Consider the following 27,284-nt stretch of genomic DNA (forward strand, 5'->3'; position numbering starts at 1 on the left):
AAAAATTTTTTCACATAAAGAGTGATAAATACTGGAATGGTCTGCCCGGGGAGGTGATGGAGTCACCATCCCAGGAAGTGTTTAAAAAAAAGGCTGGATGTGGCACTCAGTGCCATGGTTTAGTTGAGGTGTCAGGGAATGTGGTGGTTTGACAGGAAATGTGTTTTTTGGGATGCTGTGTTTTGGGCCAATGGATATTCAGGCTTTAATATTGGCATTTAACCTGGCCATTGGGACATTGGACACGCCTCTGAGAACATGGGGTTAAAAGCAGAGCTCTCCCCTGGGAGGGTCTTTTTGGGTTTCCGCCAGGAAAGAGTTCGGGTCTGTGCCCCGGCCCAGCTGCTGGCTGGGCAGGGGGAGGGGAAAGCCATGAGGCTGGGAGAGGTAGGCCTGAGCCCCGGGGGTGGAAGGGTGGAAGAGAGAAAGAGAGAGAGAGAGACACCGGGAGCCATTGGGCAGCCCCCGCTGAGAGACACAGAGAGAGAGAGAGAGAGAGAGAGAGAGAGAGCCGGTGCCTGGGACTGTAACCTTGAAGCTTGATAAACATGGGCCTGTGCCGGCAGCACGGCTGGGACGGAGAAGAGGGGGGAGGTTCAGCCGGCCGCTTGTAGGAGCTTTTAACCCCTTTTTGGAAAATGAGAACTTCACAGAACATTGACCTTTCCTAGAAGATAGAGTGGAAGATGAGGAAGGAAATGTTCAAGTGTGAGAGAGGTCTGGGCGAGTGAGAAATAGTGGAAGAATAGAAAAGAATCCTAGTGGGAAGAGATGATGGAGTGGCTTTTGCTGGACTCTTTTTGTACAGCCATGGACAGAACCATGTTCCTTGTGACCCAGAGACTGCGTTCTAGGAGGAGGCAATGGCCACAGAACCAAGAGGGTTCAGTGTTGGTGCCCCTCGGCCCCAGGGGGTGAAAAAATATGGGGGGGACAGGTGTCCCAAAGGAGAGATTGTGGGGACACGTGTCCCAAAGAAGAGACTGTGCCTTTTTTGGATAGGGACACAGCATCCTTAAAAAAGACAACCCTAGAAGCAGCTCTGGTCCATGTTCAGTGGTGAGAGCACTGGACATGAAAGGAAGAGGTCACGACGGCAGATGTACTCCGGGCAGTGCCACAAGTGACACAGAAACACACGAGGTATCAACTGTGTTTCCAGGGGAAGCCCATGGCACAAGAAGGACTCCTCTCCTCTTGATGAACTGAGGATTGATTGTCTAAAAGGTGGTGCTGGACCGAGAGTTGGTGATTTGAGGAATAGATGTATTGTGTTGGGAATTTGGTGGGGGCAGGAGGAAATGTATTTGTAAGGTTTTCATTTTCCCTGTGTGTGTTCCTTTTATCTATAGTTGTAGAGTAGTTAATAAAGTTCTGTTTTCTTTTCTTTCCTAAGTAGGAGCCTGTTTTGCTTATTCCTGGTCACATCTCACAGCAGAAACCAGGGAGAGTGTATCTTCATGGGGGCACTGGCATTGTGCCAGTGTCAAACCATGACAGGGAATGGATTGGACTCAATGGTCTTGAAGGTCTCTTCCAACCTTGTGATTCTGTGATGCTAGGTCATCTAATTCCAACTCTCCAGCCACAGACAGGGACACCTTCCACTAGACCTGGTTGCACAAAGCCTCATCCAACCTGACCTTGAACACCTCTATGGAAGGGGGGCACCTACAACTTTTCTGGGCAACGTGTTTCAGTGCCTCATCACCCTCCTAGTAAAGAATTTCTTCCTAATGTCTGATCTAGGTTTCAAACTTTCTTTCAGTTTCAATCAAGTCCCCCATGTCACTACTTTTTAAGTCCCTCTCTGTCTTTCTTGCACACTCCCTTCAGGTACTGGAAGGCTGCTCTAAGGTCTTCCTGGAGCCTTCTTTTCTCCAGGCTCTCTCAGCCTGTCTTCACAGTAGAGGTGCTGCAGCTGTCTGACAATATTTGTGGGGCTCTTCTGGACTCATTCCAACAGTTCCATGTCCTTCTAACATTGGGTGCCCCAGGGCTGAACAAAACCTTCCAGGTGAGGTCTCACCAGAGAGCCATAATCATCTCTCTCAACCTGCTGGTCACTCTCCTTTTTTGCAGCCCAAGATATGGCTGGTTTTCTGGATTACAAGGACAAATTGCTGTTATATTGATAATCTTATTCACTAACTCACCCAAATTTTTCTCCCCAGAGTTGCTCTTAATCCATTCACTGCCCAACCTGTATTTGTGCTTGGGATTGCCCCAGTCAAATGCAGAACCTGGATGCCTCTGGGTGGAATTCCTTCTCTCCAACTGCACCAGACCTTGGAGTGCTGTATATCTTAAAAATAATCACTGAAGTTCAAGTGATAAAAATAATTATTTACCAGAAACTCAACATTTCTGTTAAAAATCACTTAGCAATGAAACAAAACAAGTAATTAAAATATTCTCTGTACTTTTTCTTGCAGAAATGAAGATACTATAAATTCAGTCTATTTGCTGAAGTTTGTGTGGAATTCAAATCGATGTCATTAAAAAGATATCTCTCTATCACATTTTGATATTTTCAGCATATTTTACTGTCCATTTGACCCTTGTGATAACGAGGATATGCTCAGACCTTCTCCAAAGGAAAAAAAACCCACAACCCTGAGATATAAAATCAATGTAAAATGACAGAATGCAATGAAAGCAATTTTGCAGCATCAAAATTTAAATGAGCAGCAGGACTTCTGGATGCTTATCAAACCCAAGCCAACTAATATTTTAAAGTGTGACTGTTATTCCTAAATACACTAAAAATAATGGAGTGAGCCAAAGTCAGTAAAATCCTGTGTCATCACAGAAGAATGTTTCAGTAGAATGAGCATCCATAGTAATTTAGAAGTTGGTTTGCTTTTGTGAAGATTTGTTTTGGTTTGTTATTCCATCACAAGTGCTATAATGTGCAGGTTTTTCTGTGGCTCAGGCGGGCATCACTAGCATCATATGATTCTATAATGTCTTTTGTTTTATATAGAGGTGCATGCACTTCAGTTGTTTACCTGACATTACCACCTTGTTGGTGTAAGGGAGGAATCAGCTAAATGGGTATTTCCTTACATGGTTGTGTTATTTTATATAGTCACAACTCTAAACATACGTCATGTGTACTTTTTTGAGAGCTGGTTAAATGAAATCTATCTCCAGTGATTTCAAGCATGGTTAATTGTTTTTTTTGGTTTTTTTTTTTTGGTTTTTTTTGTTTGTTTGTTTTGTTTTGTTTTTTTTTTTTGGTAAATACAACTCATTTATAATAACTGAAACTGTTCTGTAACCTGAAACAGCCAATTGGGATAAAAATTTCATTGTACTGTGCTGTGGAGGTGGCACTTTTGCATGTTGTACACAAATTTTCCTTCAAATTCTGTTTTGGAAATGGAAATTATTTATTTTTCACTTATCACTGTTTCAAATTTAACAGGATTCTGTCTGGAAATAAAAATCCCTTAGTCAAAGCTGATTCAATGGGGCTGGTGGTGCTTTAGTGTCCAGTTCTTAGTCTTTTTCCAGAAGGTTTCTGACAGAGCATTTTCTCAGGAATCATCTTGCCTTGAGCAGCTGACACTGCCTTTAAGGAAAAAAAAAGTGAAATGCATTTCCATATCTCAGAGATTTTTTTTTTCTTGTATTCTCTGGTCATTTGATCTGGTCTAGGTAATAGATCTCACTACAAATGATGATAAAAAACTAACAGATAAAAAAAAAGATAATTAAAACTAAAAGCTGGAATGTGTACTGGAAAAACTGGAACAGCAAATATTTTGTGTGTGGGATCCCACTGAAGTGAAAATAATGGAGTCTTTTGTCCGATTTGTGGTTGTGGTTGCAACTGCATGGTAACTATTACTTCCAAAAAGAGACATGGCTGTCCAACACAGATGTTAGATATTTTCAGTCTTAGACTGAAAGTGAAACTACACCAGTTTGGAGACCACAAACTTAAACCTTGTGCTGTTTAAACTGTGTTACAGACAAGAGTATAGCATTCAAGAAAATACAAAATGGAGTAAAAATAAGAAATAGAAAGGAGTTCTGGGACCCAGCCTGTATTTTCAGAGATTTTTTTTTTTGTTTATTTAATTTTATCAGCTGTTGGAAAGGAGGCAGTCCAAGCAGGGAAAAAGTATCAGAAAACAAGCAATCTCAGCTTTTCCTGCATCTTGATAAATATACTCAGATACTACTGAATGCTACTGACTCCCTATACTTCCTTCTGTTTTCCCTGCTTAACACCCACTGCTTTTTAATGTACTTTAATAATTTAAATATACGTGACAATAACATTTAATAGTATGTAACAGCAATAGGTATTACCTTATCCAGGTAAAGGCCTGGATAATTTTTCCACAAAGATATGTAACAGTGTAACTTCATGAACAAAAGAACATTTTCAAAAAAGAAAAGTTGGTGTGACATTAAAGAAAAACCAGCATTGACCAGGCCTGCATATTGTCAGCATAGATTAAACCTCACAATAATTCTCAGGAGACAAATGCTGTTATATCCTTTTCCCCATGAAGGCTCAGCAAGGCAAAACAATTTTTTGAAAAACACAAGTGGCTAATGTGTTTTGAATGAGGCAGCAGTTTTATTCCCAGGGGTCTGAGTTAGCACCCAAAATTACATCCAAACTGTGTTTCCCTTTTACTGCCATCCTTGCTAAAGTATTTGAAAGAGTCATCTATTCCAAGTAGGCAATTTTGACAGCAACTGGTACTGCTTAAATGTATATTAGCTCTGTTAAATTGAACTGAATTTAATGCTGGGAAACCTTAATATAGGCCATTAGAAGATGTAAGGAGATAAACTACACATAAGGAGAAAATGCTGTCTCTGGCCATCTGCTTGTCCTGGTAACACACAGAAAATTTGCAATGTGCACCAATTCCCTCAACTTACTGAACAGCAGGTGCCCATCTTTTCCTTCAGCTGTCCAAAAACTGTTCCCTTACAACTCTCCCTGCTCTCCCTGAAGGATTCTTTCGTAGTTTTGTAATGCAAATTTAGAATAAGGAGGAACAGGTTCTGTTTGAACTAGAATTATCTCAATTTACCTGGTAACCAATGGATATAGATCCTTATTCTGTCCTGTGAGCATTCTACTTAAATGAACAATCACTTTTTCCCCCCTAGTGTCACATCTTTTATAGATGAAAACGACAGCAGTATTTTGCAAACAATAAAAAGCACAGGGTGTGAGGACTGTGAATTAGGAATGCTGTTTCCACTGTGCTGTTTTTCTCAATAAATGTTAAACCATAAGTAAAGCAAAAAAGTGAACCAGAATAAGTTATTGTCTTTCATCTTTAGCAATCATTTTTGTCTTCACTGGAATGGGGGTCATTGCTGGTTGAAGTCCTAGGAATGTCAGGCTGGGATGTTACAGATGGAGTGGACGAGAGTATTCCATTCAAAAAGAGTCACCATTTAGGGTATCAAAGGTCAAGATATGGCAATATTAAATTCAACATACAACTGTGTGTCTTTTCTGCATTTGTTTTGAATGTCTATGTTTTTAAGTATATGCCATATGCATTTTGGAAAAGTCTTGTGGCTTGCAGTTAAAATTTAATGCAGTAAATTAAGATTTTTGGGGACTGCTAAAATAAAGAATTAAAGCTCCAAATTTGCAACCTCATCAAAAAGAAAATATGAATATCAAATTTAGTTGTTAGGCACGTAGTCCAAAACTATGATCTCAGCAGCCACTAAGCAGCCAGTTACAGGTCTTTAGCTGTCTCCTCATTCATCTCAGGGATTTCATGACCACTCATATAATTTTCATATTCTGCTCCTCTACAAAAGCCTCTTGATATTCAGAAACTAGATGGTACCATGCATTTAGTTATGAGGAGTTTGATCAAATAAGTATGTTCTAGTTATGGATTAACACCAATCAAAACATTAACAAATTGCAATTTTGATTGCATTGATTGTGGTGTTTCCCCAATGTGCCCTTTGCAGCATGTTGTTGGTTAGAGCAATCCCTAGAAAGACGTGAATTTAAAGCTCTCTTTAAATGGATTTTTATGTAAGTGGATTGGTTGCTCAGCTCTCCAGGGAAAAAGGCTGTTTAGCCCTTCCATCAAAGTCACTGTGCAGAGAGAGAAAAGCTCATGAGGGCTGTAGGTGAAACATGGTCTTGGTGATGAGGGCACTTATCTGGAAAACAGTGTATTTAAATTCCAAGAGACAGAGAATGGAATTAGCCCACTTTACACCCCAGGGAAATGTTTAATCTCCTACAAAACAAGAAAGGGGAAACAATGCCAGCAAAGGGTACCAGCAGTCTCCTTTCCTTTTTAAAGAAAACCTAAACTGTCTTTGCATTTCAACTGACAAGTTGCTGTTGCATAAAACTCTGCAACAGGCTAAGCTGGGGTTTGGGCATTGTACCTGGACTCTCAGAGGAAACCCAAATTTGTACCAATCTATGCTTGAGTAGCTCAGAACCCTAAGTAAAATCCTACAATTGAAAAACTAGGAAGTCTATGAAATTTAGGCACCTCCAGGGTTAGAGCACCAAAGAGGATTAATTTTTAACAAAGATTTACTTTAAGGACCAAAGTTGCAATAAAGGTTATTTTAGAGGCCTACAAACAGTACCAGATCTCATCCCTAGTGTGTCAGTGTTACAACTTCTCCAAGTACACCATCAATAATTCCTCTCAGTAGTCTGCAGCTATTACAGGGTGAAATTGATATACAGACTTAATGTGATGATAATAGTAACATCAAGGAAGTTAGATAAAAATGATATGAAATAATACCACCTAAAATGTTGCACAGTATCAGAGACCCATTTTAATCCTTTTGATTTGTTTCACCCTTAGCAGGTTACATTAATATCCTGTTCCAGTGACCCCTTTTATATCTGATGTGGGCTATAATTTTAAAACCAGCATCTCTTTTCAAGTTCTCTGGCTTCCAAACACTGAAAATTAGAGGCTATTTGTAAGAGGTAGGCTTTACTTTGCATTAAAATGGATGCATGTCTGTTCTGTGTGCAATTATTATTTATTTGTTTGTTTGTTTGTTTTAGATTCTGTTCCATTTTAGGGACCTAGATGAGCAGCAGAGAGGAAAAATATTTGCTTTGCATTTTTAACACAGCTCAAGCCTGGGTCAGGAGAAATCCTCTGGACAAAGGGGAGATGCTGCTTTCCCTGACAGCAGCTGACCTTGCTCAGCTGGGAGAAGCTTCTGGAGAGTATGATACATTCTGGAGGATGTGATGTGAGTAGCAGAGTGTGAAGGACACAGAGCAAGCTGAGGGTCCACAGCAGGAAGAGGCTGGGAAGCCCCAGAGAGGATAAGTGAGCAGGCACACAGCCAGGCCTCCCAGAGGCTATAAGAAGGAAAAGATTTTTTTCTCAGAACAGGGAAGGAAGAGAGGCTGCTGGAAGCAGAGGAACTGCTAAAGATTCTGGCAAAGATGAGGACCAGGGTTAGAGGACATTATACATGGGAGGGAGGAGATTTTTTTCCCCTAAGGGACAAGTTTAGGATTTGTTGTTTATTATAATGCTGACAGAAACTTAACTTTCAGTTTAGAAGTCCTATGCTCACTTTATATAAATGTTCATGTAATGTAATCTCAAATCTCACATTCACTAGCAGACATATCAGAGTCAGACGTGTTTCTTATTCAAACTCTTTTTCATTTTTAAATAAGTATCACTCAGTAACTCTTTATTATTTTAAAACATTTGTAGATATTCACTGAATGGCAGGTTTTTGACTTGTTGCATTCCAAAGGTTCAGATAAGACTAGATGAGAAAGCCTATCATGAGACTTCAGGTGTACTTAAATGACTTGAGTTTCCACACTGGGGAAAGCAGTGCCACCTCCCACCTTGCCCCCTCACCCCCAGGCAAAGCAAAGCAAAGCAAAGCAAAGCAAAGCAAAGAAAAGCAAAGCAAAGAAAAGCAAAGCAAAACAAAATAAACAACAAAAAAACCCCAACAAAACAAGACAATAAAAAATTAATGACTGAACACCTGAATCATGTGCTTAACCCAGGCAATAATATCCACTGTCATCAGTGACCTCATTAGCATCATTTCACATGGAGGATTAGCTGTGTAAAATAAAACAGACACAAAAGTCATTCCCATTAGAAATGTGAGTAAACTGTTATCCTGTTGATTGAACAGAAGACAGCCTGAAAGAAAACATCCCATGGAAACCTGTGTCAAGAAAGGGATTGCCAGGAAACATAAGGCCAAGCAGCAATGGTCATTTCAGCTCCTCAAAATTGCAACAACTTTATGGCTGAATCCCTTTGACCCTTCTAGGAAGGAAACCTGGGGGCTGCTGAGGGTGACAGGACCATCTTCATAGGGCAGCCACCCAGGCAAATTCTGAAGCCTCATTTATACCATAGCTAAACAGCAAAGGACATGATTTCTGGCAAAGAAATTGTGATAATGTTTCACTAGAGGAAGAAAGGGTGCTGTATTCCCTTGAACAGCACTCTGAACATACAGGATAAGAACAAGAAAACAAACATCTGGCTTGCCCAGTCCTCTGGCAGGAGGCATGACACATTTTGGGAGCAGATGAAGGAAATCCAATAAACAGAAACCAGAGCTATGTGTAGTACTCTATGCGTCCCCATTTTCCCCTCTGCTGCTCCACTAGTAATAATTATTTTTAGTAATAATAATAATGTTTAAAGAAAAATAAGATGTCACAACCCTTTCATACAATTACTATGTGAGCAAGCAGTCAGTTTACCTCTCTGTTTCACTGAGTGTGTATGGGAAAATGTTGAAACAAAACATCTTAGCAGTGTCATATTTTTATAAGTGCTGTTACCAACACAACATGCTTTTTCCAGCAGAAGGCCTAATAATGTCAAGAGTGCAGGAGGTCTCATAAGCAGAAATAATGGCAGTTTCATGCAACACGTGAAATTATAATGCATCTTATGAGTAAATCAAATCACTTTTTCTTTATAATTTCTGAATTCCACAGGGGGCATGAAACACATATTTAAAAGGTGTGCAGAAGGACCTTATTCATTAAACAGCAGAGAGAAGTAGTTGAAGCTTTATTAAAAATTGACTAATAGGCATTCCAGATAATTGAACTGACAGGCTGTTTTGACAGCTGCAAGCAAAAATGTGCTTTCTCTAAACAGTTGGTGTAAATCTTTTAAATTTCTAGGAAGAGAAATGATGTACTGGTTTAACTTTAATCAGTTTTATGAAGTTAAAAAAATTGTAACTGTTCACCTAAGTAGTTGAGACTACGCTAATTGAAGGTGCTGCCAGTCATTTCAGTGGTAGAGTTTGAGCTGAAAGAATTGCCAAGTTCTCACACAATGAAAAAGGTGGAAGGTGAATACTTTAAAAAGTTTTGCTTAGCAGAAAATGTAAATTAAGATGAAAACTGAACTCTGAACTTGATTTCCAGAAAGGCACTGAAATATTCAATCTGGCTGAAGTTGGTGGATTTTGAAAGAATGTATCAGCTTTGAAAATCAAACTGCAACTAACCAACAAAAGTGACAATCTGCACCTTGAGGGGACTAATGTGAAGTAATAGGCAATTATACTGTTTAAATAAAAAAAAAAAAAAAAGGAAGAAAAGGAAAAAAAAAACCCACAGAGAAAAGCTGCTTTGTAGGTTTGAGAATTCAAAGTAGCAGGAAGAAAAGAAAAAAATTGTAATAGTTAGGCATGAAAGAGAAGATAAAATTAAAGTTGGATTTTATAATAATTAGTTCACTAAAAAGGAAAAATTGACCTGGTAGGCAAATGTCAGAAAAGAGAAAGACCTTTTAGAAAGGAAAAGAAAAACATTAAAAAGGTAAAGTAAGTAAAGACTTAAAAAAATATATGGAAGATGGAACATTTTCAGAATATTGTGTAGGTATTGGCACACTACATAATTAGAATTGATGTGAGTGTAAGACTTGTCAAGGAAACATTGAAAATAGGACCATGTTACTTTGTGTTCAATCTTTAGGCATTATTTTAATCTGTGTATACAAGTATACATTTTATATCTTGATTTAGAACGGATCTATTATCTTTGCTAAAGTTCAAAAAAGAAGGATAAACAAGATGGACACACCACAGGCATGTCACTTCAACTATATGTGTATATAGAATAGTACAGCAGCAGCCAAGAGAAGAGAAAAATCTTAGAAGAAATAAATAGCTGACACACTGAGACTAGTCTACCTGGTGTTTGATTATAACATCTCAAAGGCAGAAGGACACAGCTATTGAATTTCTGTGCTCATTTTTATTTTTAATAAACAAGAAAACAGAGAGTTGTAGTATACAAACACTGCAACACTGCCATTCTGAACTTAGCTGATGTTTGATTAATGTACTGGATTGATGTATAATAACTGAACAAGAAATCTGCATGTTATTTTGAAGGGTTTATTTGATTTGGACATAGAAGTCTTTTAGTCATTTAGTATGAGAAAGAGTGCTTTTGGAAGATAACTCTGTATTTCACAGTTATCAGTTTTAAACTACTCTTTATTACAAAAGGGAAGAGCAATTGAAACACTGACTATTAGTAAAACTGGTTTGAAAATGAAATTTGATTGATATTTTAGATTTCTTGGGACTATATATGGCACAGCTTTGTATAAATTATATTTGTTTAAAATGCAACCGAACTCAGAACTGCCAGGAACAATTTAGACACCATAAATGTTTTCTCTAAATTGAATCAGAGAAGGCTGAAAAGCCTCTAAACACTGTACAGGGATTCAATGTTTAGGTTTTAAATGAAACAATTTTAAAAATTGGAGCCTTGCCATCATTTATAGCGCTGTCAGCATCAGTGTTCTGACAAAATAGGTTGATTTTTTTCTTCTGTTCTTTGCTCATCTTTATTGGACACTTTCACCGTTAAATGCAGTAAATGAAGGGAGTGGGAGGAGAAGACAGAACAAAAGGGTAAATGAAACATTATTGTGGAAAACTATTTTCAGAAATTGCATTTTATATTCAATATGGATATTTTTGCCTACACCCAACACTAAAGACCATTTTTATGAAACACAATAAAGTCATCTCAGATATTTTCTTGTTTCACTATATCCAAATAGATTAATTTTTTGGTTTCAATGAAGATTTATGCTACCTATATTGCACAAGGTAAGTGTAAATAAGAGCTATAAATTGCTAAGCAGTTAATGTTGCTTGTGAATGGAACTATTGTTCTCTAAACAGCCTGAATTTTAGAGAATCCAGCTAACTTAACACCTATGAGGTGCCATACAGGAAAAATGCTATAAAAATCTAATAACAATAAATATGCATTGGTATTAAGTTATATTAGTTTGGGTGAAAGTGCATATATTTAGAACTTATTAGTATATATACAGTTAAAACAAGTTTAAATTAAAAATGTTTTGGGCACATGTGTGTCCAGCTTACCACATACGTACCTACTCCTTCATTTGATTTGATACCTTGATATTAATTCTTGGAACTACAGAGTACCTAGAAGTGTCTGAACTATAAAGACTGAAATTATTGCAAGCTTCCAGTGCAGTCTGCAATGGAATTCACAACTGAAGGACACTCTTGTTTAGGAAGAAATCTTTTACTAACTTTCTGAAAGTTAAGCTATGAAGACAAGGCCCAGGGAACACACCAGAACCTACCATTTCTTAGGGGAGATATAGATCTGCTTATTCTGGATGGACAATATCAGGATCCAAACTAAAAGCCTAGATTTCAAATCCTTTGTATTATGCCAGATTTCTGTAGCAGGACTCATAGCAACTCCTTAAGCCTCAATAGCTTTACTGTACTCGGTCCACTGACTAGAGACACTTGCTGTATGATATTAAGAAATGGTAAATATTAATGTGTCAGAAAGCCTTAAGTATTTCTAGATGTATTGTCTAAAAATCTAGCAAAGAAGAAAATATGGTAAAGGATCACCTGTCACTACAGGAACTGGAAGGTGCCAGTGAGCATCAAAGAAACGCACACAGCATAACAAAGTTAGCTACAAACCACCCACATTTTGCTGTATGAGGACACCATGTCCAGTGGCAGAGCCAGTTATTGCACAGCCACTTCTCATGCTGCTGCTATTCCCTCCAGTGCATTACACAGTCATACTCTTCCATTGCTCTACTTCTTCCTTTAAAGGACTTGGACACATAAAAATGCATTTCTGAGCACCTTTCTGATATGATAAGGAGATGCCTTAATCTATTTGAACATAAAATGTGCTAATATAAAAATGAGCTACTGGTTATATTCTGGCCTTGAGGCTGCTACAGCTTATCTTCTGAGGCAGAAGAAATAGGGCATAAAACCATGCTTTGAATTAAAACCATACCTATACCCTGACAGTTAAGAATGTTCTTCTGCTGATGGTCTATTTCTACACAATTCAAGGGTAATACATTTTAAAAGCAACCAAACAGAATAACAACTTTCATGTGCAGTGATTTCTCAAATCATAAAATAACTCACTATTTTGACTGCAATGGTAACAACAAACACTTATTTAAAAAGAAAGGTGATTGCTTTTACTTTCAGTACATTATCTTTTGGCAAAAAAGGCTGGTTTCAATTAATGGGTACTGATTCAAAGGAATATGTAAATTAAAGTTGATATGTAGTGGTTCTGAATGGTAATTTTTTACTTACTCTAAGTATAAATTGAGCTTAGAAGAGTGTATCTTGTACTGAAATATTGCTTTGACCGGGAAATTCAAAGAAACTAAAATTAAATGGATTTGAGGAGAAGGAATTTTGAATAGATCAGAGGAAAATGTGGCACATCCTAAAATAGTCTAGAAGTAACATATTCCTACAGGTTATTCCTTGTTTTGCCACATCCTTCTCTTTAAATCAGGAAAAGTCCAAGTCAAAGTGATCTTCATTTGCTCTGGCTCTCTAGCTTAGTTAAACCTGAAAATAATGAAATATAACAAAATTACCCATCATTTTAATGTTAAAATATTCCTTTAGCTTGCAAGAGACTGTAAGGGATTTGGGGACAAGATGTAAATGGCAGTGTAATTAGGATTTGGGAACAGGATATTTCCTACAACTACTAAAAAGTGTTTGGAAGAAACTTCTTTTGTTCATTAGGGCTCATTAAAATTCTTGCCACAAAAATTTTTTTTTCATATTCATACAGGTCAAAACCTAATCTGGATCACTACACCTGACTGCTACACAGACAAGTGGTCATATTTCTTCATTGCATGCTTAGTTGAAGAATTATATTCAGAGGAGCTTTTAAAGAAGGAATTGTCTCATTTTCACTTCATGCTTGTTGTGGATAGTCTTTTGTTAGATATTTTACTGTCTTGTCTTATAAATCTCCAAAGAGCAAAAGCAACTGTGTGTATCATATTCAAACTTTTGGGTGTATTAGGCTGCTCAGGTAGTATACACATAAAACTGGAAACAAAACAATATAGTGCAAAGTGTAGGTGCTAAATAATTAAGATCATTAATCTTTGTCCTGGTGCACAAGTCCTCATAAACTACAGAGATATTGCAGAGCAGCAGTAACATAAAAATGAAGTGCCCTGAGCCATCCTTTCCAGAACCACCAGTGTTGTGTTGTAAACATTGTTGCTCATCTCATGTTTTTAAAGTGCATGCTAAATAGGGAGTTATTGTTAAGGTTCCATCCTTGCTTTGCACACAAAGGAGAAGGGACTTGGCTAGACTGGCCTCTAGGAGCACATTTTTTATCTGGGTAATTTTAGGTATTTTCAGCCAGTCACAGAAATATTTATGGGGAAAGGAGGAGGTGTGGGGAACACACCAAATAAAAAAATAGCACACTTATAGGCTTTTCCTTTTTTTCCACATTTTTAAAAAATTATTATTATTATTATTATTATTATTATTATTATTATTATTATTATTATTATTATTATGCATGCCTTTAATTTGGGCTCTGAGGAAAAAAATCTCAAACATTTAAGTGCTTTTTTGCTCACTTTGAAAGTTTTTACTTTTGCCTTAATGGTCTCTTTATAGATGGTCTTAGAAAACACTTGATAACACCATCTGACCAACTCCTTACAAGTCTGAAATTGAGCTCCTTTTAGCTCCTACTGGGATGGAAGGGCACTGTTTATCTTCCCTCTCTGTTCTGTGGTTTAAATGTGCGTATCATTCTCTATGGTCACAGCCCAGAGTTAAAACTGTTTCTAAACCAATGCAGTTAAACTGAACATGCTAATATCTCCAGAAAACAGATGCCATAATTTTGGCAGATTTCTTATATGTTTCTCCCTCACTGAAAATGCTATAAAGCAGTGATGCATTTTTACTGTAACATATCACCTGCTTTAAAAAGGAGTACATGATTGTATTTACTTATCCATGTCTATAAAGCACACATGCATGCATACACAATTTGTTTTCCACATGCTTCTTGTTCAGAAATTACCAGAGCTGTAGAGGAATGAAGGTAGAGGAATAAAAGTGAAGGAATAAAGTAAAATAATGAAGTGCAAGCATGTGAGATTTGATTCATAGTAAGTTGTGCTGGCTGCTTCCAGAGACAGACTTAGCAGTAAAGCTGTCATGGATACCACAAGTACAACTGCACTGCAGCCCAGAGACTAGGAAAGCCAAGCTGAAAATGGCAAGGGGAAAAAGAGTACTGGGTCTTGGCTGAAGCAGCTGTCTGGCTTTATCCCTTTCATCAAGTCTCACTGCATCTATGCTGCTCTGTAAATAGGACTCAAGCACTAGAAAGCGTGGTTTACATAGAGTGACATGAATTTTCTAGTTTATTAAATGCCCCAGGAGCTTTCCCAAAAGTCAGTGCTATTTGACTAAAGAAAATATTTGATTTGAGTATATATATGAGACTTCAGAATGCAGATTTAACTTCATGAACATTCAGGTCAATGTATAGACTACAAGCAAGGTCAGCCTCAGTTCCAGGCCTCATTGTTCTGAAAAGAGATTAACCATTTCCTTCCTATTCCCCAGATTTCTCACCTGTGGAGAGACAAACTCCACTATGTATGCTATATGAACCATGATAGATGAAAGTATTATAAAATAACCAGGTTTGGCTGTTCTTAGACAAATTGCTCTCAGGAATTTTAAATGGTTTGACTGTATATTCAAGATGCACATTTGTGAAAAATTATCTTCCCAAAAAGGCAAAATGGTTTTGTAAGGAATCTTAAAATTGATGCAACCTCAAATTTTGACAGTTGTTTGTTTTTTTTATTTGATTAATTAATTAATTAATTAATTAATTTTAAAAAATTTCTTTAGAAGTTCAAGAGTACTTTAAAGAATTTTGGAGTGAGCACAGAACACTGCTGTTATGTTTTTAAAGTTTTGAGTGGAGTCCTTTTCACTCTCCAAAACCCATTTAACAATTTTTTAATATTTTGGTGAAATATCTTAGATCTCAGTGGCAGGAGGTGAAAGGGGACACAAAGTATTCATCTCAGCTGAAAAATGCTTAGTGGGCTGTATTTCATATATATGTATGAGTGTTGAAGTCATTCAAAAGAACAGGCACGTTGAAGAAATTGTATCCTGTATATAGATGTAACCTCCAAAAGAGAGACCCCTTGGGAATAAATGTGTTCTGAAAGGCATGTTTGTATGTGCATTTATGGTGTAGATCCTTTAGGCACCTTCACTTTGTAGAGTAAAAAGATCCATATAAACTAACAAAAGACTTTTCCCATGGAAAAGAACCCAATGGAAGAGGTCTTCTATTTGCCCCAAATTCTTCTGGATCCTGAATCCTAAATGTAAAGAAAGAGTCCTCAGCACTCGACTGTGCTACAGTCTGTTCAGGTATGTTGTGTTGGCTCATAGAGACTGATATGACTCTTACTCTTGCAGAATTATAGGAAATAATTGCTTCTGACTTATTTAAGAATACAAGTTTATATCATAAAGCTAAAACAAATAAGAACATGATCAGAAAGTAATGCAGTCGTTTAAGACTTAGAAAGTTTTGTCTCTTTTTTCCCTAGATACAATTCCTTTAATATCTTTAAATGATGCTCTGAGGAAAATAATTTCACTGCCATCTAGATTTGGATTGTTTCATAAATTAGCAGGAAAGTTAGAAAAATGCTTTTTCTTTCTCTCTCTGAAAGCTGTAGTAACATTGTGTATAGTTCCTTCTCTTTGTATATTATAAACGACTGAGCAGATTGTGAGTCGTGGGTGTGGGTGGCAATTAAGATAATAATTGTTCATAGAATATAGAAACTGCATTGGAAAATGGAGACATTCCTGCCTTCTTCTCTGCTCTTTTAGACAGTGAAAAAATGGTTTTTATTATGTCAGATACTCCACTGAGAAATATGCATTACTTTTCAAATATGATACTGGGTGGCCAACTGGCATAGAATTTTTGGCTAATGTTTGTAAATGCTGTTAACCAGCAAGCATTTTTATGATTGTTCAAAGATTACAAGCAAGATTAGAGCTAGGCTCAGTTTAGAATGATGGAAGATTTTAAGCCAATGTCTTTTTAAGGTGCAGTGAGTAAAAATTCAGGGAGGATATAGTTTCAAAGGTTTGTTCCTGCTCATAGCTAGTTACACTTCTGTGTCCCTTTCTTTTTTAAGGTGGACTTAGTAATTTTGCTCTTCCTGTTTTTTTGTTCTGTTTTGTTTTGGTTTTTTTTCTTAGGTGAAACTACATAATTTTCTCACTTCCTAGACTGTGGTTCCAGTGCTATGCCAATTCTTTTTATTTGAAATACCAACATGACATTAACAGGGTCTATTTCTGTAATATTTTCACTATCAAATTTTAGTGATCTCAGAAGCCATCTGATAGTGAATACTTGTTTTTTCATTGTGAAAATGTGTTGCATTCTGGAGATTTGTGTGGATTTATATTTCATCCTTTATAATATTTGCCAAGAACAAATTTTTTTAGTCATTTGTTACAAAAGAAAAAAAAAAGGGGGACTGCTATTTCTATTATAGGGCCGGTGTATATATTTAATGATATGTTAGTTCAAGTGACAGAAAGAAAGAGTATAAAATGTGCAGCTAGATCTAGTTTTTTGCACCTATTATAATTTGGCATGTTTCCATAGACTTCACTGGAATTATAATCTGTGCCAATGAGTATAATATGTGGTTTCCAGAAAATATCAGTGCAATAATTCACTTGGCTAGACATAGATTTCTGTGGATGAAGCTTAAAAAGACATCTTTTTATATTTTTCTTGAATACTTCTTTCAACATGGTAATTAGGATAATGGATCGTGCCCCCACTACAATCTATGAATTGGTGAGACAACTGTGCTTGTCTATGATAATGCATATCACAACCCTGAGGCAAAGCACATGAGAGCTGGGGAAAGCATTCTTGGGGAGAGCTGTCTAACAAAATGCATTTCTACCTAAGGCAACTAATATCCTCTGAAACCTATGAGTCTGTTTCAGCAAGTCTAACTCGATGGGAATTCCAATTAGGGTGTCCTCACTAAAGATGTCTCTGTTATCTATAACTTTGGAGACCACCTACATCACCAATTAGTAGATTTTTAGGTGCATGAAATTCTTTTAATGAATTAATATGTTCATGCTCTTGGAGGCTATGGGGGTGTGTGGGGATTTATGCCTCTGTGCTCCTGCTACTTTCCTCTTTTCTTCCAATGACATTTCTTGTTGTGTCTCTCTGTGGTAATGATGACCATCCAGCTAATTTTCAGAGGATCATATTGACACTAACCTTTGGCTCACCCATCTGTTCCTTGCTTTATTGCTTCAAATATGTCCTTTCTGGCTCATTGTTAAACTGGAATAGAGGCAAATTCCTCCAAGCACAGCAGGGCTCTGCTGGGCCCTTTCTGACTGCAGAACACTGCTTGCTGGAGTCCTCTGATTCAGTTGCTCTCGCCATTGAGCATTTCTTACCACTGAACATCTTGCTGGATGCTGATGGCAAATAAACCATCTGTGGGTGGCAGTAGGCTTTCCTCTCAAAATAACAAAGGAACATAACTCGTCTCCCATCTTCTGGCATGGTTTTCAAGATCCCTTTGGGTGTCTCCTTTCCAGGAAATGAGTAGCCTCTAGGTTGTTACGCTCAGCACAAACACACAAAAGTAAAGGTTAGGATGGTTAGCTCGGAAACCCTTTGGGCTTCTGTAGTGACATAATAAATAGTTCAGAAGAACTACAGGTAAATTTCTGTTGCATGAATGCACAGACATATCAAATATCAGAGTATTTTCAGTGCATTCATTCATAATTCCATATATACTGATTGGTAAAGCCTTTAACAGTGCCAGAGTTGTATGAATAGAAAAAGCTACTAAATCTAGTGTATATTATGAAATTAATGATTTCTGCATCAGAATTTTCCCACTTTTTTTTAATGGTAAAAATAAAGAATGCTTAATTTTAAATTCTGATTTACTCCTTATTTTGTCTGACACATTATTTTAATAGAAAATATTCCCTTTTCATTTTTTTCCACTGCAAAAACAAATATACAAAAGCAAAAACAAGCAAAAACCCAAAATTCAGAATATAAGAATAATTACACCAAGATAGATTTGTTGCTTTGGGAAATTTTGTCCTCCAGATTGCCTTGCTTTCAGTGCACTATAATAAAATACATTTTTAGGTAATTTAAAACATGTGTTTTGAAGTGTGCTCTGCAGCAGCTGAAGAAAAATGTGAGCAACTGAGCCATTAAAATTGCAGTACATTTTGCATACCATAAGTGCAGATACTAAGAATTATTTTGCATTGCAATAATCTTATCCCTTTAAATTAACTTGGAGTGTTGGGCTAAAACACTGGGCCTGGGTGACAGTTAAATGAAGGATCTTAACTCTCCAGTCCAGCAAGCTACATTGAAAAACAAGGAGGGGGGCAGGGAGGCAACAAAATTGTCAAGTAGATGAATACCGCCCCTTAATGCCAGCAGTAATGGAGAAACTGTTTGCCATCATGCAAATCTGTGCTTAGTGAGCAAGAAACATCCTCCAAGGTTTTCCATCAATGTCAGTTGCATACCAACATGGTTTAAAACAAGCAGCCTAATGTAATATAAAAGCATCATACACTTATTTCCCTTTATTTTTCTATTTAGCAGAATATTTTAGTGACTGATGCATATCTATGTGTATGTGTTTCTTACTGTAATGTACAGAATTTAAAGTAAAAAAATATTTTATTTTCAGACTATTTGATATATATTTTGGTATGCCACAGTCAATGCTATGGAAAAAAAAAAGAGGTAAACCCACATTTCTCTTTAAGGAACAGATGTACTGTAGCTGACTATTTGCAAGTATAATAGGAAGCTGTGAGTTTGGGACTTGAAAAATGGTTATGTTACTTACAGGAAACATATCAAAACTGAGAGACAGCTGGAAATTGCAGTAGATGAGACACTGGAAAAATCCAGGAACCTCCTGCCAAAATCAGATACAGAAGTATTAGATCCAAATGGATTTAGTTGTCTTTCATCTACACAGCTACCTACATATGCATGTATTATACATCTCTTTGAATTATGTTTATATTACCAGTACATTTTCAAGACAGTTGTTTGGGGTTTTTTTACCCCTGCAAAGACATTACCTAATTCAAAATCTTGTCTCCATCTGAGATTACATACGTATTTTAAAAAACCTGAACAGCTGACAAACTGTCTATGCTTAAGAGGAATCACTGCAAAAATCCTTTCAGACCACTGTCATTCTAGTTGTTGTGCACACAAGCATTGATATGTTTCCAGAAAGACTTGAAAGATTCATGCCATTTTAACATGTGGATGACTCTGAACACTATCTCATCTCTTTTTATACATAAGCTATTTTGAAAGTTGTTTTAATTCTACCTGTTTCTAGAATATTAATATTTAACTGTCTATCTTTTCCCACTTATTTCCCTGAAATCCCTTAACAATGTGAATCAAAATCAAAATACTCACCCAAAATACTTATAGCTTTCACAGTTCAAATAACATGGGGGTAGAATTGGACTCCTAAGAATTAAAGTTACAGTAATAAAACATATCAATGTAGGTATCACACTAACATGAGCAGGGAAAATCCTTGCCTTGCTAAAGATATCCCAGTGGATATTTTTATGTACTTTTACAGGATATATGCTGGTCCAAAGTCCCTTTGCAAAATTTGTTCCTACAAACTGAGAACAACTGTGTCTTTTAAATTGCGTCTCTTCCTTTTTTGTCCTTGTTCATTGCATTTATTTTGTGAATTGTTTTGTTTTTATTGTCTCTTGATACCAGATCACCTCCAGAACTGCAATTCGATTCTAGAAGTGAAACAAATGAGGAGATTCTTAAATAAAATTATATAATAAGAGAACAATGAGGCACATGAGACCATGGTATGTAGCTTTTAAAGGGCTTTTTTTTTTCAATGTAAGAATTAGCTGAGAATGCATGTGTGGAAAAACCCGGCTTATTTTCTCCTCGATACAGAGATTTCAGCTGTGGAGAAAAGGCTGGAGGACCTGTGCTGCTGCAAATACTTAGTGTGGTTCAGATTAGATTCTCCAATGAGATAACAAATAGGTGTCCCAAGGAAATTAAGCAATGCCAGGAAAGATCCAGAGAAGGTTTAGATGATGTCAGAACATTGTGTTACATTATCATCCTGGTGTTCTGATCAAAAGAATAAGGGTAATTTTGGTGACCAAATTTAGTGAGTAAATTCCTTCTTTATCAGGAAAACTTCCTTCCATCAATCCCTTCTCTTTCTCCCTTACATCCCAAAACTGAGGTCTCTGAGATTATTTCAGCTCCACTTCCTTGTGATGAAGGTTTTGATTTTTTTTTTTTTTTTTTAATTCAGGATCTGATAGAATGCAGCACATGCATACATGAAAAGATAAACAGAGGAAAGCTATTACCATGAATGAGGAACTCTGCTTTAGTTGATCAGTTACTTGGTAATTATTAACAGTTTCACTGGTTGCTTTTCTGCTATGTAGAATTTTGAGGCAAAGAACTCAAACCTGACAAACAAAGTGCTCTATAAACTTTAATGAAGCCTTAGAACAAGCTGTAAACCAGGTAATTATTATTAGGCTAATTCTATAAGTGTGTAGCTTGAATCACAGAAATTAAATTGCTTCTCTGTCAAAGAAGTATTCAATGGCAGAGCTTAGAAGTCATGTATTCCAGTTTCCACTCCTTTTACTGGACAACATTCTGTCACTTAGGATCAGCAGTTTTTGAGAAGAAGGGCTTTTAAAAAACCAACATATACATCATTCCTTGTAAAAAAATGAAATTATTAATATTTATATCATGGCAGACAAGTCCTTGACCTAAAAGGAGGTAGTTGCACAGTGATGTGGTTGCAGGCAGCAGAAGTGACATGGGAAAGAAACACACAGGTGTTACTAGGAGAGGACAAGGAGAGAAAAGAAAAATTAACCCTCTGATTCCCTCTGGTAAATCTTCTATCCCACCATCTGTACAGAGATCAAATGATGCAAAGGCCTGATAAAATCTCAGAAGGAAAATGCCTATTTCAGCAGATGTCACCAGGCATTTTCTCATTATTTGCCTCTTCAAAAATGGCTGAGAAATTACTAAAAAGTAAACTTCAGGGAAAATGTAATGTTTGATTCCTAATACTTTCTATTTTTCCATACTGAAAAAATGGTAGAGAAGTAACAGTAATGATACAGAACTATAGAAAGAGTAAGGAAAGTATGGGAATAGCAGAGAGGCACTGGCAGTGGACAGTCTTGTAGCAGCGCATCAAGGTCAAACCTTACCAACTACCCCACTGAAATATGCAAAACTCATTCTCACTGAGCTATTGATCTTCTGTAATGTTAGACATCTTTTTGGAAAACGTGCTAGAGATTGTAGGAAACAGTGTTATAAAGCACACACTGAGTTTCATGAGGGTGTATGTGAGAATACAAGCAGTCTATAAGATATGCTCTCTGATTACAGTGCATTAAACAATGACTTAATTATTTCCCAAAATCAAAAGAAGCCAGATCCTAGCATGTGAGAGGCACAGTAATTCAAATGTGGATCCATTCTTTTTATGTGAAGGCTACAATATTTGCTGACAGGTTGGGATACAAACCAGGGAATCTAAGAAGCTAAATGCCTAAGTCTCAGCAATTTGATCCCCAGCTTTTCAGCTGAGACCATGAGAAGCAGATATCCTCCAGGGATGTGGCTCACAGGAGAACCTGTGAGGCATACAAACAAGTGGGTTAGACCTGCATCATGTAGCTTCTCATAATTTTTTTACCTAGATATGGCTTTGTATATGTGATCCATCAAGACAGCTTTGATCCTTTGGAGCACAGCAACTAACAAAACAAGAAAAAAAAAGGGCTAGTAGAAAAGAAACACATATAAAGAGTTAGGGATTATAGGGGCTTGGCTATGATGGACAGACACAGGCACTCACTGTTTAAAAGACAACACTAGGCATAATACTTTTTTTTTTTCTAAACACAAGCTTTCCCAATATCCTTCAATATTTCACACAGAAAGACCCACAAAAATACTCCAAACAATGACTTTAAAGAGTAAGGGAACAAACAGAAAAAGATGTGGAAATTCAAAAGGGAAGATTCTGATAAAATACCCAGAAAAGAAACAGAACCCAGTCAAACTTTCCTGTCTCAGGCTTAGTTAGAAAGGACCTTGTGAAGGCTGACTCTAACCTCTGTGTGCACCACTTTAGCATGGTAGCTGTGAGCTCCACAGAAAAAGAAAAATATAATTATGTGGATGCACTCAACTTGCACTCAAGTGTCTTGACTGCTTTTTTTAGTGTTGAATGGAGGAATTTGTTTTTCAGTAGACTCTAAATTCTTGTTACCCCTGCTTACAAAAACCAAACCCACAGGAATTCAAAGGGTCCATTTATGAACTGTAAATCTGGAACTTTTAAGTAATGGGAAAATGAGATATTTCAGGGTTCACTGGATTCAGCTACTCCCCTCTTTTAGCAGAGATTTCCTACAACCTTGACTTTAAATGCTGAACTACATAATGCATTATTATATATTCACATCCCTATTTGACCTCCAAAGTGCACACCACTTTAAGAAAAGACATTACTAATGGGATTGAAAACATACAGTGAAAAAAATACAATAAAAAATGCAGTCTTACTCTCACTAGAATATTTGGTCAAATTAGGCAATTTTACATTAAAATGGATTTGAAAATGTAAAAAGAATTAGAATTCTTTCTTTTTAGTAATTTCAAGTATTTAGGATTATTATTTCAAGTTAACGAAAATATGAAGATATGAAGATATTTTTATTCTGATGTTAGGTTTTTTAAATATTTAAACTTAATTTCTTTCTGTGTTATCATTTTTATAGTGTACTGGTGAACTTCATATATATTATTTTATCAGATTGACAGTGCAAAATTGTAAAATTTAAAATATTCATGCTTTCAATAGCAAAACACCAATCAACACATGGTGGCTCAACATTGATATTTCAGAAAATACAAAATATTTTGCTATATTTCTTTTTTATTATTGTCCATCAGCGCCTTTAGTTTTTATCTGCTCTCTTACAAAATGTCTGTATTTAGCTTTAGTCCTGAGATTGTGCTTGAGGTGGTCAACTCTTAAAGGCTCTTTGCAATAAGTTCTGCTGCCCTCTGTCCCTGTTTCACCTCCAACCAACTTCATTACTCATGACACTTGACAATGTACAAGTAGGTTTCTGTCCCTGTGTGCTCACATTTGTACCCTGTCCAGCCCTATCCTCACATTCTCCAGCCCTGTCCCTAGAAATGGTAATTGGTACTTTTGTGGCTCGTCACTGAGTTTCTTACACAAGTATTTATTTTCCCCCTGGGATAATTTCTCACAACTTCTTCTAGTACCTCTTCACTGCTTTCAGTAGCCAGCTTATAAAGCCGGAAATGGATAAAAGAGTTGTTGACAGTGGACTAAATTGCCAAAGATGCAAAGACTTTGGTGCAGAATTCCCACAGAATTTTGGACTCTTGTATTTGTCTATGATATCAAGTGAAGCTTTATGCTGTACTTCATTCATTGCAACCACTTTCAATATACTTCTTTCTTTATTCTGGTTTTACCTGTTTACCTTTCATTCCAGTTTCTGGATATATCCAGGTCTACAGGAAGTTCCAACAAGGCTTTGGGTCATTCCTTCCTATATTTTTATGCTGTTGCTAGTTACTTGGAAATCTCAGAACAGTGAAGTTCAGCTTTACCCTGGTAATCATCTTTACTACATGTAGAAATTAGACTGAAACTCTTGTAGCCTGCATATTTTGAAGGCAAACTTTGGAAACTGAACTTCTTTCCAGTTTTATCACTTGTACAAAAATGCCAAACTAATCGAGCCTGTCATGTTTTGAAGGAAATGAATCTATTTTACTTAAAACATCAGTCATTATGAATTAAATCCTAGGCCAATTTGATTTTTTTTTAATGTTTATTGCAATGAAAGCAATAGAGAGATAAATATGTGACTTTAAAAGTTTCATTAAATAAATAAAACCCTATTTAAAATTATGATCCAAGTCTCCTTGATTTTTAGTAAAAGTATCACCATTGACTTCCATTTATTTTTTAAGTCCTAAAAGCAATACTACACAAAAGGTTAAGTAAAGAATCCAAAATTTGCCTTTTTTGGCACATGCTGAATTATTCTTTAGAAGGATGCTGAACCAATGTCCTTGCTTTTGTAAAATATTAAGCAAGAATATATAACAGTATTTGACACATAGGAGTGCAAATTTAAACAAAAGCAGAGCTCATATATTGCTTTTACATTCTATCTGCCAGTCAAACTGACTTTATAAAGAATGGCAAAGCAATTTTCAATCATGTATGTTATATCGTGTAGGTCAAATTATTTTATGTAAATCTCTTTCACTTGGGTGTTTAAATTTCAATAAAAATGTAATGATAAAAAGTGTGGCTTTTATTTCTCCTTCTTTCTCCAATTCATTCTGAGTTTTGGAGAACAAGTGTTTTATTGAGCATGACACCTAAAAGAGGCATTGTTTTAAAAAGGTGTTAAAACAAGAGTCACATATGTTTTGGATAATGGAGGTATTACAGGAGGCTTCCCCACACAACCTTTCTTTCCTGTAAGCTGGGGCTCATGGAGCTGTTTCTGTAGGTTAGTTTGAGTTCACTTGAACTCTTCAGATCACCACATGAGGGTAGCTTACCTGATGACTTACAACAGCATCGTGCATTTTCAGAGTTTCCGATTGTTATTTTGCTTTTTGTTGCTGTTTTCATATTAGAGGTTGCCCACGTAATGAAGATAAAATATTCTTAGTGCTAAATTGCGCCTAAAATTGGACAGTAACATGCTTCTCTCAGCCCCTAAAATAAAAAAACTAAAAAAAAAGAGAAAAAAAAGAAATAGAATTCACTGGTTGCAGAGCTTACCTAATAATACTTGCTTTTCTGAGTCAGAATTCAGTTGCTGTGTCAGGGTTTCACTTTGTAGTGAACAACCTAAGGAAATGGATCCTAAGCTGATCTCCCTTCAATATGTAGATGACTGCATGGCCTCTGAAACACTCAGCCTTTTTGCCTGCCTCATTATTTACTTTTGAAGTGAAGAAGAAAGATGACATGCACCTCTGAGAGCTGGAGTATTTCCTAGCAAGATTCACTTTCATGTGTGATGTGGGTTAGATCCCAAACATTGGATAATATGACACATACTATGCTATTGTACAAGTTGTGAATAATAAACATTAGAGAAATCCACACAGGGAATACTACGCACTTTGGGGGAAAATTCTGAATTCAGAAACATAACTGCAGCTCAGGGAAGATTTTAAATACCAATCCAATGAAATATGTTTGTGTGTATCTTCAGTTGTAAAACTATAGTTCTTTGCAAATACAAGGAGATAAGCTGGTTTACACCACTGGAGAGTAAATATTTGCAGGTTTTTTCTCTTTTAGCTGAAATATGATTACCCCAGGAATTTTTGGAACAAGTTAGTGCTAATGTTTGTACCACAGAGCTAAAGAAAGCATAGGCTGGAATAAGAAGAATGGGACAAGAATTAATGCTTTTGATTTTATGAATTATCTGGAGGTTTGCATTATTTCCCATCCTTAACCAAATCTAAAAGTAGAAAAAAGGAGCAATTAAAGCAAATTGAACACAAATGAATCTTTGTTGAGATTAAGTCAAGTTTGGTTTTTTTTTTCAGAATGCCTTTGGATTTCAACATTAAAAGAAATTCTTCTGATAATGAAATAAAAAAGCATTTCTAAGCAGCAACTTAGAATATTTTGTTCATTTTCCAAGCAATTTGAGGCAACATAATGTAATCCACTGTTTCCTTCCCGAATTCTTTTATCTTTGACATCTCAATCTTTTCAATTAAAATTTGTTTATTTTGCACAGGTTCCCAAGTACCACTATATGAGTGACTAGCAGCAATGTGCAGGGAAAGGGGAAAAGTAACTTTCAGTTCATTTAATGTTTCAAAATCTATGGAAAAGTTTGGTCAAATGAAAATTCAGACTGAAAACTGAATGATTTAAAGATTCCTCTTCCATTTTTCTTGATCCTTTTTCCTGGTAGAGACAATATATACAGCTTGGTTAATTTTTCTTTTTCCACAATGTGCTATTAACTTCCTGGCACAAGATATTGTCATACACTAATGTCAATAGTGTCACTGCATTAGATAACATTGGTGACATTCCAATGTCACCAAATCTGTCTTTCCTCTTTCTAGAAGCCCATGCCTAGTTTTACCTTGGTCAAGAGAAAAGCTTAACAGCAAACAGAATTCAATGACTACTTTAAGTTCTGAAGAATAAGGACAACTATTCCCTTGTGTTTTGTAGAGGCTTGTCAGGGATTGCACAAGGACACTTGCACACGTATAGTTTTATGTTTTTTCATTTGCCAACATAATCTGTCCAGACAATATAATTCTTCCAGAGTGCTGTCTGATAGGGATCAATTCCTTCCACTTCCTCTTACCTGGAAACACTGGTCAGAAAATTTGTTTTAGTTCTGTTTGTTCCTAAATAGTCCTACCAATAACTCAGCCTCATGCACAGTTATCTCTTCTGTTATCAACTGAAAAAATAACCCTAAACCCCATATCTTCTGCTTCCTAAAGTGTTAAGTACATATTGGTAACTCACTGTAGGGAAGTGTGAGCTGAGAGGGAACATCAGCAGTGCTCTTGCTGATGAGAGTGGATCCTTTCTTTATATCATACAAACTCAGCTTTGATTCATCTCTGCACTGCCCTTATGTTCTTAAAGAGTATCAGAGACATACTTTAAAATCAG

The 27,284-nt window shown here is 36.5% G+C and overlaps 1 long non-coding RNA gene across 1 annotated transcript in view; it reads right to left on the minus strand.

The window, feature by feature from the left end:
- The window catches only part of LOC139593007 (uncharacterized), a 42,832-nt gene extending 23,452 nt beyond the window's left edge, over window positions 1–19,380 (minus strand). The window contains exon 1 of the long non-coding RNA XR_011680179.1: window positions 19,335–19,380. This is a non-coding gene — a long non-coding RNA (uncharacterized lncRNA). The remainder of the gene's footprint in view (window positions 1–19,334) is intronic.
- Between the last annotated feature and the right edge of the window lie 7,904 nt (window positions 19,381–27,284).

This window comes from Agelaius tricolor, unplaced genomic scaffold (assembly GCF_023055355.1).
Source record: "Agelaius tricolor isolate 1412-34295 unplaced genomic scaffold, bAgeTri1.0.p SCAF_1, whole genome shotgun sequence".
NCBI classification, from domain to species: Eukaryota; Metazoa; Chordata; class Aves; order Passeriformes; family Icteridae; genus Agelaius; species Agelaius tricolor.